The following is a 14,503-nucleotide window of genomic DNA, read 5'->3' on the forward strand; positions in this document are numbered from 1 at the left end:
ATTTGGGGTGTTGGAGGGGCTCAGGGCTAGGGCAGAGAGTTGGGGTGTGGGGTGTGAGGGCTCTGGCTGGGACTGGGGATGAGGCATTTGGGGTGTTGGAGGGGCTCAGGGCTAGGGTTGAGGGTGTGGAGGGGGGGGTGAAAGCTCTGGGGTGGAGCAGGGCTGGGGATGAGTGTGGGGTGCAGGCAGGCTGCTCCAGGACAGGGGCCAGAGAGGAGGCCCCCCCAGCCCTTTCCTTGCCAGCAGCAACGAGCTCTGGGCAGGGTGATCAGATAGTAAGCGTGAAAAATCGGGACAGGGGGTGGTGGGTAATTGGGGGGAGGGATAGCTCAGTGGTTTGAGCATTGGCCTGCTAAACCCAGGGTTGTGAGTTCAATCCTTGAGGAGGCCACTTAGGGATCTGGGGCAAAAATTGGTCCTGCTAGTGAAGGCAGGGGGCTGGACTAGATGACCTTTCAGGGTCCCTTCCAGCTCTAGGAGATTGGTATATCTCCAATTATTACCTATTACCTATATAAGAAAAAACCCCAAATATTGGGACTGTCCCTTTAAAATTGGAACATCTGGTCACCCTAACTCTGGGGGAGGAGCCCCCTTTTCTGCCCCCCCCCAACACCACACTCACCCACACCACTGTCACTGCATGGGCTCCTAGGGCCCCTCTCAGGTCCAGGAATCTCCCTCACCTCGTGCAGGAGCCGGGGTGGGGGGGATGCTGCGTGCACCTCCGCCCCTGCTGTTGCCCCTGACTGTAGCCTCACTGGGTCTGAGGGATGGGGCTGCCTCCGGGCGGATGGGAGGGCGACGGGGCTGTGCTATTGGAGGCAGGGCGGGCTCCAGGACCCAGCTGACCAATCACGTGCTTGGGGGCGGCACCTTGGGGCGGGGCGGGGTTGTGGGGTTTTTTTGGTTCCTCAGGGCAGCGCTGAGGGGATTTTTTTTTTTGTTTCTGTGCACGGGCGATGGGGGGCGGGGCTTATGGGGGCGGGGCTTGGGCGGTTCATGGGGTGCTTGGGGGGCGGGGGCTTGGCGCGTCGCTCGGAGGGGGGCGGGGGCTTGGGGCGGGGCGTTGGGGTGGGCGGAGGCTGAGCGCGGCACATTGCTTTAAGGGGGCGGGGCTTCGGGCCGCTTGAGGCTGTGCGGGCGGGACTGTGCTTTGGGTACAAAAATAGGTTAGTGGCTCAGTTGACCCCGGTTACCCGGAGGGTATAAAAAGGCCGGTGCCGGAGTCTCTGCTCCCATCCCGCTCCCGGGGGCATTTCGCTGTGGGGGCTGCTGACCTGCTCCGCTGAGCGGGGCTGCAGCAGCGGGACCCTCTCCCCGAGCCGGGCAGCTCCCGGCCGGGCAGCCCGTCCCCTCGCTGCTCCCTCTGCCCGCCAGCCGGGTTCGCTCCTAGCCCGCTCCCCGGGGGGCTCCGGGGGACACGAGCCTGGGCGAGCTGCGAGCCGAGCTCCGGCTGCCCGCGGAGCGATCGGGGGCTGCGGGTCTGCGCCGACAGGTGAGGCGGGGCTGGCGTTGTGCACGGACCGGGGAGGGGGGCGAGCAGGGAGCTGGGTGGGTGCATCGATCACACTGGGGAACCGGGGTCTATTGGGGAGGGGGCTGTGCGCTGATCGGGTGGGGAGGGGTCGGGCGGGGGGTAGTGGGGAGGGGGCTGTGCGCTGATCGGGAGGGGGTCGGGGGGGAGGGGGGTGGGGGCTGTGCGCTGATCGGGTGGGGAGGGGGTCGGGAGAGGGGGCTGTGCGATGATCGCGGGGGGAAGTGGGGGAGGGGGCTGTGCGCTGATCGGGAGGGGGTCGGGCGGGGGTAGTAGGGTGGGGGCTGTGCGCTGATTGGGTGGGGAGGGGGGTCTATTGGGTTGGGGGCAAAATAAGTGGTTAAATTGCAGGAGCTGAAGTTTCCTCCTGAGACGAGAACTCCGCTGCCCGGGGAACAAATCACGGGAGCGGATGGTTTTGGGGTGGGAGGGAAAATGACGTTTCTCTGTGCTGAGAAAAGCGTCCCCGTTGTTCCCCTGCTACCCGGGGCAGACTCTGTTTCTTTGCCTTTGAACTCATGGGCAAAAGCGTCCTAATGCCCCCTCTGAACTGCATCCCCACAGCCAGGGGTGGCTCCAGGCACCAGCGCTTGGGGTGTCAAGGGGGGGGGGCTCTGCAAGTCGCTGCCAGGGCGGCAGGCAGGCTGGCTTGCCTGCAGAGGGTCCGCTGGTCCCCGCTTTGGTGGACCTCCTGCAGGTACAGCTGTGGGAGGTTGGGGGGGGCAAAATGCCTAGAGCCCCTGGCTGCAACAGCCGCCAGCGCCATTGGGCTCCCCAGTCGCTCTCCTGCCTCGTGCCGCCGCTGGCAGGAGGCTGCCAGGGACCAAGTGCGGACACATTGTGAGGACACATTGCGAGGCACATTGTGAGGACACACCGGCTTAATTTACAAGATCTGGAGCGCTGCCCGGGAGCGTCTGGGGTGGGTGTGACCAATCGGATCCCGCATCCGTGAATAAATTAGTCCAGGTCAGGTGACTCCCAGCTCCCGACTTTAACAGCCACCCCCCCAGCCCGCTCTTGGCAGGAGCAGCTTCACCCCCAGCGCTCGCCGCCTTGCAGTTGCGCCGCGTCCCCTTTTCTTTTTCTAACTTGCTACGTTCTCTCCCCTCCCTCTGGCGGAGGGACGCTAAGCAGCGCGGTGCCTGGCGAAGTGGAGCGGGCTGGGGCCGGGTTGCTCCGCTTCGCGCTGCTGCCAGGGAGTGTGGGGTCGCTGGGGGAAGAGGTGGAATGGGGGCGGGCTGGGGGCAGAGCAGGGGGGGAGGGTAAGAGGTGGGGTGGAGGGAGTCCCCCCCCCCCCCGGGACGGCCCTAACCCCTGCAGTGGGCGCAGCCCGTGGGGGGGGGGGGGGGGGATGTGGCCAGGGCATAGGGCTGGTCAACGGGGCTGGGGCTGCCGCGTATGCAGCACGCAGCTGCCATGGGCACCATGACATTTGGGGCAATGTAGTCCCCACTCAGCTGCTGTGTGCTGCGTATGCCTGGGGATGGCCCTGCATGGGCGAGGTGGTGTCACAGATCCACAGGATGGGAGCTGCACCCCAGCTTTTACCCAGGCTCTTGGAGGGTGCCAGACCCGCAAGGGGTCTCACTGCCTCCTAGCTTGAGCCCCTGGGCTCCAGCCCTTCTGGGTCACACTGACACAGGCTCCTGCTCAGAGACTTTTACTGGCTTCAGGGACCAGTGCCCCAGCCAGTATTTGCAGTGACTAAAGCAGCGTTTTCACAACAGCTGGGTTTGTTATTCGTCTGGCACACAGCGAAGTCCTTAGCTTAGCAGAGCCACAGAAAGGTGGGACCAGAGTAAACCAGTGGCCAAGCTGTAGTGGTTCCATCTCAGGCTCTGACTCCTTTGTGAGTGGAGGGAGAGAGCAGCCAGCTTGCTCCAGGAGCTCACACTTTCTCCTCTGCTGGGCAGGTCTCAGTCCTTTTGTCCTCAAGCTGGTCTGCGCTCAGGTTCCCTGCAGAGATGTGGGAGGAAAACCTCCTTGTGCTCCTTGGTTTTTAGGTGTCAGTGTTTTGGTCAGTGGGGGGTTTTCCATTGTCTCTTTGGGCCCCTTGTTGATCTGGGTCCCTTTCAACCAATTCCTTAATGACCCTGTTTGCTGCAGCCCAGACATCAAGGCGACACCCACACCTTGTGTGCTGTAGTGCCCCCAAGAGAAGACTTAACCCCTTTCCCTCCACTGGGTAACAGGTCTGAGTGCAGAGGGAAACTGAGGTAGACGTAGGATTCATGAAAATTACAGAAAATTCCAACTTTGTCATGGGGGGGGGGATAGATGCTGATGGGTGGGTTCCACAGCAGATCAGATCTCTGACGCTCTTTGGGGTTGGAGGGGCCAATGGGGTTTCAGGTCGTGGATAGTTCTCTGAAAACATCCACTCAATGTGCAATCAAAAAAGTGAACAGAATGTTGGGAATTGTTAAGAAAGGGATAGATAATAAGACAGAAAATGTATTGCCTCTATATAAACCCATGGTACACCCACACCTTGAATTCTGTGTGCAGATGTGGTTGCCCCATCTCAAAAAGATCTACTGGAATTCTAAAAAATTCAAAAAAGGGCAACAAAACTGATCGGGGTATGGAACGGCTTCCCTATGAGGAGAGATGAATAAGACTGGGATTCTTCAGCTTGGAGAAGAGACAACTAACGGGGGATATGATGGAGGTCTGTAAAAATCATGATTGATGTGGAGAAAGTAAATAAGGAAGTGTTGTGTTATGAGAAGGAGTAAACAAGAACCAGGGGTCACCCAATGAAATTAATAGGCAGCAGGTTTAAAACAAAGTATTTCTTCACACAACGCCCGCTCAACCTGTGGAACTCCTTGCCAGAGGATGTTGTGAAGGCCAACACTATAGCAGGGTTCAAAAAAGAACTAGATAAATTCAGGGAGGACAGGTCCATCAATGGCTGTTAGCCAGGTTGGGCAGGGATGGTGTCCTTAGCCTCTGTTTGCCAGAAGCTGGGAATAGTAGGCGATGGGGGTGGATCACTTGATGGTTCCCTGTTCTGTTCATTCCCTGTGGGGCACCTGGCATTGGCCATTGTCAGAAGATGGGATATTGGGCTGGATGGACCTTTGGTCTGACCCAGTCTGGCCGTCCTTATCTTATGTAATCATTGTGGCATCATCTCTGGCAGAGCGTTGGGCTGCTGGGCCGGGAATGAGAAACCACAAATCAAACCCCCCCCCCCACCTCTGACCTGTCCTGCTTGTTCCGTCTTGGCTTTCAGATCAGCTGCAGAGTCCGGCGCAGGGAGGAGACCAGGGCCAGGACCTCCGCCCTGGCTTGGCTTCGTGGCTGCCGGATCAGACTCAGTCAGACAGAGGAGCCAACCTCAGCCCAGCGCCTGCAGCAGCGTCTCTAGCCTGAGTGTCGCTGAGAGACAATGGGGCCAGCACCTGGGGCTGCTGAGAGTGAAGTGCCGCTGCAGGAGTTGCGTGTTGATGGCGATGGACACCAGGAGACCGGCAAGGAGCCAGGTAATGGGGCGTCGCTGCCTGGGACCAGGCTGGAGAGAGACCCTGAGGCTGCCCCACATGGGGCCATGTTCTCAGTGGCAGCAGCCAGTGCCCAGCAACCCCCTGTCTGTGGGCAGCAGGGACTGGGTCTCCCCCAGGGGCTCTCAGAGCTCCGATCCCGGCTCACAGCTGCTGCCTGGCGCACACAGCGGTGCCCATGGGGCTGTGCAGGAGCCTCCTGGGCTGGGTGTGTCAGACCCCCTGGGACAGCCCTGGCCCAGCTCTGCCTGGTTCCTTCTCCCCCCTTCTGCTGTGTGTGGCCAGTGCGAGACCCCAGTGTGCGGGGACAGGTGCACTCGGCAGTGTGGGCCCAGCCAGCGCTCGGCAGGGGCAGAGCGGGGGTGGGGATGGGGGGGGCAGCTTGAGTTCCTGCCACCAGAACATGCGGGTCCTTGTCTCTGTGCCCCTGAGCTCACCAGGCCCCGTGACAGCCTGGCTGGGGGTGCCCGGGGGGCACTGGGCTGAGGGGAAGGAGGGACTGTTCTGCCAGCCCCAGCCTGCCTGAGCCTCCGGGCTCCTCTCCCAGAGCGTCTGACGGGAGCAATCGACAGAACGGGGCATGTTCTAGGGCAGCTCCAGCCCTGGTGCTGTCGGTGAGACGTGTCCTTGCAGCCCAGGCTGACGGGTCTTTGTGTTTCAGAACCTCCTCGTAATGGCAAGAAATGTAACTACAAGAAAGTTGTGCTCACAGTCGCCCTCGCAGTTGTGTTCTTGGGTCTCATCATCGCTGTTATTGTCCTGGCAGGTGAGTTCTCAGCCCTCCCATCCCCCTCTCTGCACATCCCATTCCCCCTGGAGCCACCACAGTCACAGTCTCTCCTCCCGGCCTGTCTGGCTTCTGCCCCTGGGACAGAGGATTCCTGGGGGATGTTCCTCCACGACCCTCCTCCTGCTCCCCCCAGACCCCGACACCTGGGCGCTCTCTGTGTTGGACGATCTGACTGACATTAGCTCCCCCCAGTCCAGCTCTGAGCACTTTGGGCCAGAGTCACCTTTACCATGTGCCATGAAGCAGTGACTTACCAGGGTGTCCCATGGGACAGGGCGCAGAGCAGCAATGAGCCCTTTGCCTGCACTGTGTTGCTCTGAGGTTACCAGCCTGGCCTTCCTGCATCTTCAGGTCATGCCGGTGGCTGGGTGGCCGGTGCTGCCGTATTATTCAAATGAGCTGTAAAATTCAGTATAGACCCCTCCATCAACGCTGCATTGAAACCCACCAATCGCTGGTCTTGGCCATGAAGGGTCCCTGAGCACCATTCACTCCCCCGGGCTGCACAGACTGCACATGCTAGTGCAGAGGGTATGCGGTGAACATGAACCCTGCTGTATCTGCCAGTAGTCTGGGGCAGGGGGTGTTGTAAGATGGTCAGGGGGGTTGGATTTATCTATTGCCCTGGGGTCAGATAACTGGACCCCAGGAGGGTTTAGTAGCTGGCAGAGGGTATTGAATCCGGGTCTGTCTGCTTTAGGAATCCTTTGTGCCAATGTCATGACCTCAGTCCAGTTGAATTGGTGCAAACGGCTACAGTAGACGCACTGCACTGGGGCACAAAGGAGCTTGCCTGGGTGCAGTTCGCTGCAGGAGTTACCAGAGTGAGCCGTGCTCCTCCAGCACATCTCCAGGAGGGTTTGCCCTGATGGAACTGCGTCACTGTGATTACACTGGTGCAAATTGCTCTGATACAGATGGGCCTTGAATCCCGGCTCCTGCTGCAATGGCGGGCTGTTGCAATGGGCAGCATTGGCTGTCACTCTGTAAGGTGGGATCTGTGAGCTTAGGGTTGGTTACACTCCTACAGGTGCAGGGAGCTCTGCAGAACATGTGGCCTCTGAGCTGGAGATGGATGGTAGAGACAGCCTGTGCCATCAGCTGTTAGTCACTGACTTCTCTGCTCAGTTCTGTAGGGGAGGGTGTGGCTTACTGTGCGCTGCACAGTTAAAGCTACAGGGTGAGACATGTCTTGTGAGTGAGGGGAGCCCATGCTCATATTTTGATCACCGCTGCCACATTTCCAAACTCTTCCAGACTTAGGGTGTCTGTTCCTCCCTGAGCACCAGCCACATGGGAAGGCTTAAAAACCAGCTACCGAGTTACTGTGGTGCAAAAAAAAGTGATGTGCTCAAAAATGTCTGGAGGGGTTTGAGTGAGACTCCTCTGAACCCCAAAAAGGAAACAGCAGGAAATACCCCGAAGGGTGAAAATGAGCAGGAGTGATTCTTGCAGGGTTGAGAATGGTTTTGTGGCTCTGACCCACCATGATCTCATAACTCTGCCTCTGGTTATTCACCAACTAGACAGGCATTAAAATAACTCCGTTAAGTACACTTTTTTTAAAATTAGACATAAGTATGTGTCTAAAGCTAAACCTCCTGGAGACAATGAACTCTTGCTCTTGTTTGTTACTGTTCTGATAAATTCAAATTTTAAAATATTCGACCATTTTTTGACACATTCGACTGGTCAATTGACCGATTATTTTTTGTACTAGTCAAATGCCCAATTCTAGATGCAACTCTTACCCCACATGTTACTTTCTCATTCTCAGTGCAGGCATCTAAGCTTTCATCAGCTGATCTGTGTCCTGCATGCCCGGACGGCTGGATGGGATACCGAGGGAAATGCTACTATTTTTCTGAGACTGAAGGGAACTGGACCTACAGCCAGAGCCGCTGCTCTGCACCGGGTGCCTCCTTGGCTGGGATTGACAGTGAGCAGGAAATGGTGAGAGACTCCCTCATTGCGATACACTGGCCTTGGCACAGTGACGGCTGCTGCTGCAATAGGACCTGGGCTCTGCCCCTGCAGGGCCAGGAGCAGCTCTGACTCCTCTTGTGCTGGAAGGCCAGAGCGAATGGACTTCCAGCCCCTGAATGCCAGGCCTGGCTGGGCCCAGGGCCTTAGTGTCTGTGTGTGATCACAGGGATTGCCCATTCTCAGCTGCCCCGTCCCAAGATAGGGAGACAGCCCCTCTCTAGGGCAGGGCTGGCTTGGGCGTCTCCTGGCTGCTGGAGTGGGACTGAGAACACAGGCAGCGCTCCTGGTTTGGGGATGGGAAAGGAGCAGCCAGCTGAGGATGGGGGGGGGGATCCTCTCACGTTGACCCCTCCCACTTCAGCATGACTCACTTCCTCCTCCTACCTTGCTGTAGTGAGTGGCAGGTGCTCTGTGAGAAGAGATCTCTGCAGAGAGCTCAGACCCAGCAGCTGCCCCCAGCCCAGGGGAACTTGGGGTGCAGGTGACTGGGAGCACAGGGGCAGGGCTGCTGTGTGCGGTGGGAGGGTTAATACTGCCTGGGTGATCTTGTGCTTTGCAAGAGGGAGGGGGAAATCCAGCGTCCTTCTGAAAATAAATTGAGCCTCTCAATGTGTGACTGGGATTCTCTGCAGCACATGGGCCTGGAGGGGAAGCACCAGATCTGAGGCTGATCCGTGCTCTCCCTCGGCTTTCTTTAAGGCCTTTCTGCTGCGCCATAAGGATGCCCATGACCACTGGATCGGCCTCCGGAGGGAGCAGGGGCAGCCCTGGAAATGGACCAATGGCACCATATTCAACCACACGTGAGTCTCTCTCCTCCTCTGTACTAATTCCCTGGGCTTGGGGTTTTTGGTGTCTGAGCTGTTTGAGTTCAGGCAGATCCACCATTCAGTGCTAGTGAAACAACCAGACGTGACCCTGGTCCGTTCGCGTCCTGCGTGTATCCGAGACCGATGGGAGCCGGTGTGTCCCTGGAACTCTCGGCTCCTCCCCGCAGCGCGGTGCTGGGCCAGAGACAGAGCCCGCCATAGCCAGAGGTGCCCTCGCCGTGCCCAGCCCTGCATGGTGGGTGCGGGTCCTGCTGGGAATTGCAGCCAGCGGGTTTGAGTGACTCGGCTGGTGAGGCCTCTGAATCCACAACAAGGCACCGACATTAAAGGAGCCTGCGGTTCACAGGTGCTGGACGCCTGGGTTTCCCACAGTAGTGATGGCTGCCCAGACAACACCCCATGTGGATTTCAGTGGGCTCCAAGTGGGATCACAAAACCAGCGCTGCTCGAGCCCAGAGCAGGGATTGAACCCTGAGACTTCAGCACTAGAAGCATCAGCCTCTGCCATTGGAGCTAAAGAATCCACTTCTTTAAGTGAAAACCCCTCCTGATTGATAAAGCTCTTACACAGGCCAGGCACTAGCGGGGGATGGAGACCCCCCACTTCCCTGGTCTGGGTTATTTCAGTACTTTGAAAAATCAGGCTGTTATGGCCCTGGGTCAGTGCTCCCCAAGGCCAGTCCCCATTGTGCTGTATTGGACCCAACCTTTGGATCCCACCTGCTTCCAGCTCCACTGGGTCTGAATAGCTGCCAGACACTGTCCCTACTTCAGGCCTCTGTGGCACACTGTTGGGGTACAGACTCCCTGTCTGGTACCCTCCTTAGGATGTGGGACCCTGCAGTCCAGCTGCTGTGGGACCCAAAACCAGTGCTGAACCCTCCCAAACCTCCCTAGAGGCCATGCTGTCCCTAGAGCTCCACCCTCCACTCCAGATGAACTCTGGGAGGGTCACGTGACGGTTACAAACAAGGAACACCTGCTTTCGCAAAGGAACTTCTCAAACACTCTCTTCCCCCATTCCCAGTGGACAGCTCAAGAGTTAGATCAATGGAAGAGGAAACCCCTGAATGCAATTTCTTCTTTCAGTATCAGAGGGGGAGCCGTGTTAGTCTGGATCTGTAAAAGCAGCAGAGTCTTGTGGCACCTTATAGACTAACAGACGTTTTGGAGCATGAGCTTTCGTGGGTGAATACCCACTTCTTCGGATGCAAGGTGTCTTCTTTCAGTGTCATCTTGGTTCTGCTCAGAGTGTTTTAAGGAGGCAAGATCCCTCCTGCCCCCCACTTTCCCTGCTCAGTCATCTAGTTCTGGTGATGATCTGCCCCTCTTGTTAGAGGACCGGTCCCTTTTGAAAATCAGTCTCTCAAATTCTCTCCCTCCTGCTGGGGACTTTCCATTCTCCAGCCCCCCTGTGGGCTGCTCAGCATAGAGGGTCACTAACAGTCAGCGGTTCTGCAAAGCCCCCACTGCCCCATTGCATTGCTGGTGGCCCGGCTGTACCTTCCCAGATGTAGCACTCTGTGCCAGGGCCCTGCTAGCAAATGGATAAACTAATTCACAATCAAATTACCTGTCACAAAGCAAATAGGAACCCAGGAGTTGATGCAGGTCTATATTCCCCAAAACTGTCACAGGCCACTGCCATTCAGGTGCCCAGTATAAATCTAGGAAGCGAACTCATATGCCCAGTCAGGGCTGGATTAGGGGCCGGGCACTATAGTCTATTTCTGGGGCCCCAGATCCTGGAGTCATGTGATTGCAGTTGAGTCACATACAAAGAAAAGTGTCTTCTCTTTGTGGTTGTTGGGAAATGTGACCTGAGTGTAACCAACACAGCAGCACCTGCCTCAGTCTGCAGAGAGCCTGAGCCAATAGCTCAGAAGGGGGAGCTGCCCCGTACATCTCAATGGGATGTTAATTCTGAAACTTGCTGCCCTGGGGGGCTCCCCCAACTCCCAAGCCTATCCCAGTAGCGGACTCTTTGTGGGGAGTCCTCGCTGCTGCCACCTCAAGGCTCGACTTAGGTGGTGCCAACAGGGGATCCCACCCAGCATCCAGAGTGGCGCTGCCCCCCTTGCAGACGACTATTCTGTATGTGACCCCTGCCACTAGTTAGGGTGGGAACGTGGGAAGCCCCATGTGGAGGTTTGCCTTGATCCTGCCCTTCACCCAGGTCTGAAGTGCTGCCTCCAGCGCTAACGTGAGGCACTGCAAGAGCTGATGTCATCTCTCAGCGCTGCTGGGTTTGTGCTGCAGTCCCTGTGCTGCCGCCATTTCGCTCCAGCCTCCCCGGTGCAGTGTGTCCTGACGAGACGATGGAAACTGTCCAGGGTGCCCCCATCTGGCTCTTCCACCTGGTGGTTACAGCTGCTCCCTGCCGTGCAGACGCCTCTGGAGTCTCTGCCCCGGGGCAGCCTGGCTGGGTTGTTCTGGGGAGTCTGGACCTGCAGGGGCCCATCCTAACCCAGGCTGGGCAGGAGTGAGCTGGGAGTGGGATCAAAACATCCACCCATCTTCATGGCGACCAGTCCATCTTCTTACACCCCCCTCCCTGTTCTGTTGCCCCCTGTGTAATGGTCCCTGTCTGCCAGGGTGATGCTGGGCCTGGAGCCTGTCGCTTGTGCAGTTGGGGGAGTCCTGAATAGAGTCAGGCCAATATTATCCCCCCAGCAAATGAAAAATGCATTTTGGAGTGGGGGAGGGGGCGGCGGATGAATTTTTAAAACGGTGAAATGGTTGGTTTTGGCTGTTTCCAAGCTAAACGTTTTGACTTTCTGGTTTGCACTGATGTTTTGTTTTCGAAATTTAGCGATTTCTTTAAAAAACCCCAAAAGGTGAAAAACACCCAAAACTGAAATGAAAAACTGAAAAACTTGGTTTTGGGTTAAATAAAATGTTTCTTTTGACCAACGTCATTTTTTTTTCCTTGGTGTTTCATTTTGTTTTCGGGTGTCTTCTGACCTGAAATGAATTGTTTTCATTTCAGTGTGGGGGGAGGGGTAGGACAGACCAAGAAACAATCAGTTGTGTGTGTTTCAGTTTGGCCCCTGAGCTGAACGATGAACGATTTGCTCCGCTCTGCTCCTGAGGGGCTGTGAGAGTAGCTGCTCCGCACTCAGGCCTGCACTGTGGAGAGGCTCCCCTGGCTGTGACGGGTGTGAAATGCCCGGGCTCTGCCTGACTGCAGCTCCCCGGCTTCTGTGTTGCAGGTTTCAGATAAGAGGAGGCGGTGACTGCGCGTATCTGAATGACGAGAATTGGGTCAGCAGCTCACGGTGCTACATGGAAAGACGGTGGATCTGTAGCAAACTGAGGTGTATGTGATGGGAAAAGGGACGGCACTGGAAGGAGCTCAAAATAAGCCTCCTAGAAATGACACTGATACAACTCACACGTACTGTTCTTGAATGAGCCGTGTCCCCATTTATCAGCCTGGCCAAGCTCAAGATCTCAATCAGGCAGTGGGGCCCTCAAGGTGTGTGTAGTTTAAACTGTGGATTCTTTGTATGTGCTTCTGCTTCTGAACCTTTACACTCAGGGACACATTGTCAAGCTTTTCTCTGCAGCTGAGAGGGTGAGATCTTATGATCTCTCGCTGGGGAAGTAAGGGAAGGGGAGGCCTTGCTGACAGGGGCGGCTCTAGGATTTGCGCTGCCCCAAGCACGGTGGCATACCGTGGGGGGCGCTCTGGCGGTCGCCGGTCCCGCGGCTCTGGTGGACCTCCCGCAGACGTGCCTGCGGAGGGTCCACTGGTCCTGCGGCTCTGGTGGACCTCCCGCAGGCACCAGCGGACCCTCCGCAGGCATGTCTGCGGGAGGTCCACCGGAGCCGCCTGCCGCCCTTCCGCGGGACACCGCCCCAAGCGCACACTTGGTTCGCTGGGGTCTGGAGCTGGCCCTGCTTGCTAGTTTGGACTCCAGAACAGCATTTCTGAAATGTGGCCACCAGCTGATTGTTTTGCAGCCACGAGAGCCTCCAAAGTGGTCAAACAATCGCTGAGATGTTAGGTATTGAAGTTCCTTGTAAATGCCATAAATCATAATGCGCGCTCCCCTCTAAATAGAGCTAAACTACACGGGTGTGGTTTTCTTTCAAGTCACAAAGTATATTCATTGGCTAATCACTATGTTTACATCTCATGTTACTGTAGCTCTGTAAGCGGCTATTGGCCATCTCCCTGCGTGGTGTTTGGGTAGGTTGCAATTGTTCATGGGAGGAGGTGAAAGTTAAAAATGTGAACGGGGATCAGAAAGTATTTCAAATAATCTAGTGCCAGAAAATGACCCTGTCATAAGCAGATAGTTAAGGGTTAAGGTCTCTTTTACCTGTAAAGGGTTAACAAGCTCAGTAACCTGATGAACACCTGACCAGAGGACCGATTAAGGGACAAGATAATTTCAAATTTCTGTGGAGGGAAGCCTTTGTCTGTGTTCTTTGTTTGGGTCTTTGTTCTCTCTTTGGATCTAAGAGGGGCCAGACATATTTCCAAGCTCTCCAAGTTCCCTGAAGTATTTTCTTCTATTCAGTATAGTGAGTATTAGAAAGGCGGATTAGTCTTATAATTAATTTCTGTATTTGCAAATGTGTGTTTGCTGGAGAAATCTCTTTATTTCTGTTTGCTGTTACTTTGATTATTCTGAGAAAGGAGATGGGGGCGGGAAGTCTCTCCAGTTTTATAAGTTAGACCCTGTAAATTTTTCCATCCTGGTGTTACAGAGAGAGTGTACTTTCTTTCTTTTAATAAAATCCTTTTCTTTTTGGAACCTGATTGATTTCTTCCCTTGTTTGGATTTTCAGAGGAAGGGGAGAGGGGGGAAAAGTGAATCCCTCTTTGTTTTGATTCAAGGAGTTTGAATCAAGGTGATCTCTCCCAGCGACTAGGGGAGGGGGAAGGAGGTGGGCGGAATGGTTTATTTCCCTTTGTGTTAAGATCCAAGGAAGTTGGGATCTGTGTTCCCCAGGGAAAGTTTGGGGGAACAGGGAATGTGCTAGACACTGGAATTTCTAGCTGGTGGCAGCTTTTACCAGATCTAAACTAGGATTTCAGTTTAGAGGAGCCCATGCAGGTCCCCATCTTGTGGACGCTAAAGTTCAAAGTGGGAAATAAACCTATGACAGACCTTGAATGTGATAGCAAGTGGCTCCTCTGGGACAGTCTGCTAAAAAAGGAAAATCTAGAAAGAAAAATGAACAGTTCAGCACCAGGGGGAAAGGCAGTTTCTTGTGTTTCTGAAGCCGTCCGATTCCCTTTCTGAGCAAGTTGCAGTGTGCGCTGTTTGTAAGAGAGAAATTCATCACATTGAAATGTATGTAGTGCAGTGTCCCTATAGCACTCATGCAGGGGAAGTTGAACAAAATTACCACAAAAAAAGAACTGGAGTATTTGTGGCACCTTAGAGACTAACAAATGTATTTCAGCATGAGCTTTCGTGAGCTACAGCTCACTTCTTTGGATGCACAGAATGGAACACACAGACAGGAGATATTTATACATACAGAGAACATGAAAAGGTGGAAGTATGCATACCAACAGGAAGAGTCTAATCAATTGAGATGAGCTATCATCAGCAGGAGAGAAAAAAACCCTTTTGAAGTGATAATTAAGATGACCCATAAAATTACCACGGTGAGTTTCAGAGGTGCAAGCTGTTAAATGATGCAAAAACCAAGCTCAAAAGACAACAGCAACAGCTCAGATTTTGTTGTTACTATTATCTTTATTATTACTGGTCATATTTTAGATTGGTCTTTTTGTCTGTGAAAGAAATTTTGGACATTGGCAGATACATTCTTTCATTATTATTTGGACTTCTGTTATGTAAAGCACTTATAATTCTAAACTAAA

General features: G+C 55.2%; 1 pseudogene; it reads left to right on the forward strand.

The window, feature by feature from the left end:
- The first annotated feature begins 4,160 nt into the window (after positions 1 to 4,160).
- LOC123345625 lies at positions 4,161 to 13,267 on the forward strand (annotated as a pseudogene).
- Positions 13,268 to 14,503: the final 1,236 nt, after the last annotated feature.

Source organism: Mauremys mutica, chromosome 12, assembly GCF_020497125.1.
Source record: "Mauremys mutica isolate MM-2020 ecotype Southern chromosome 12, ASM2049712v1, whole genome shotgun sequence".
NCBI lineage: Eukaryota > Metazoa > Chordata > Testudines > Geoemydidae > Mauremys > Mauremys mutica.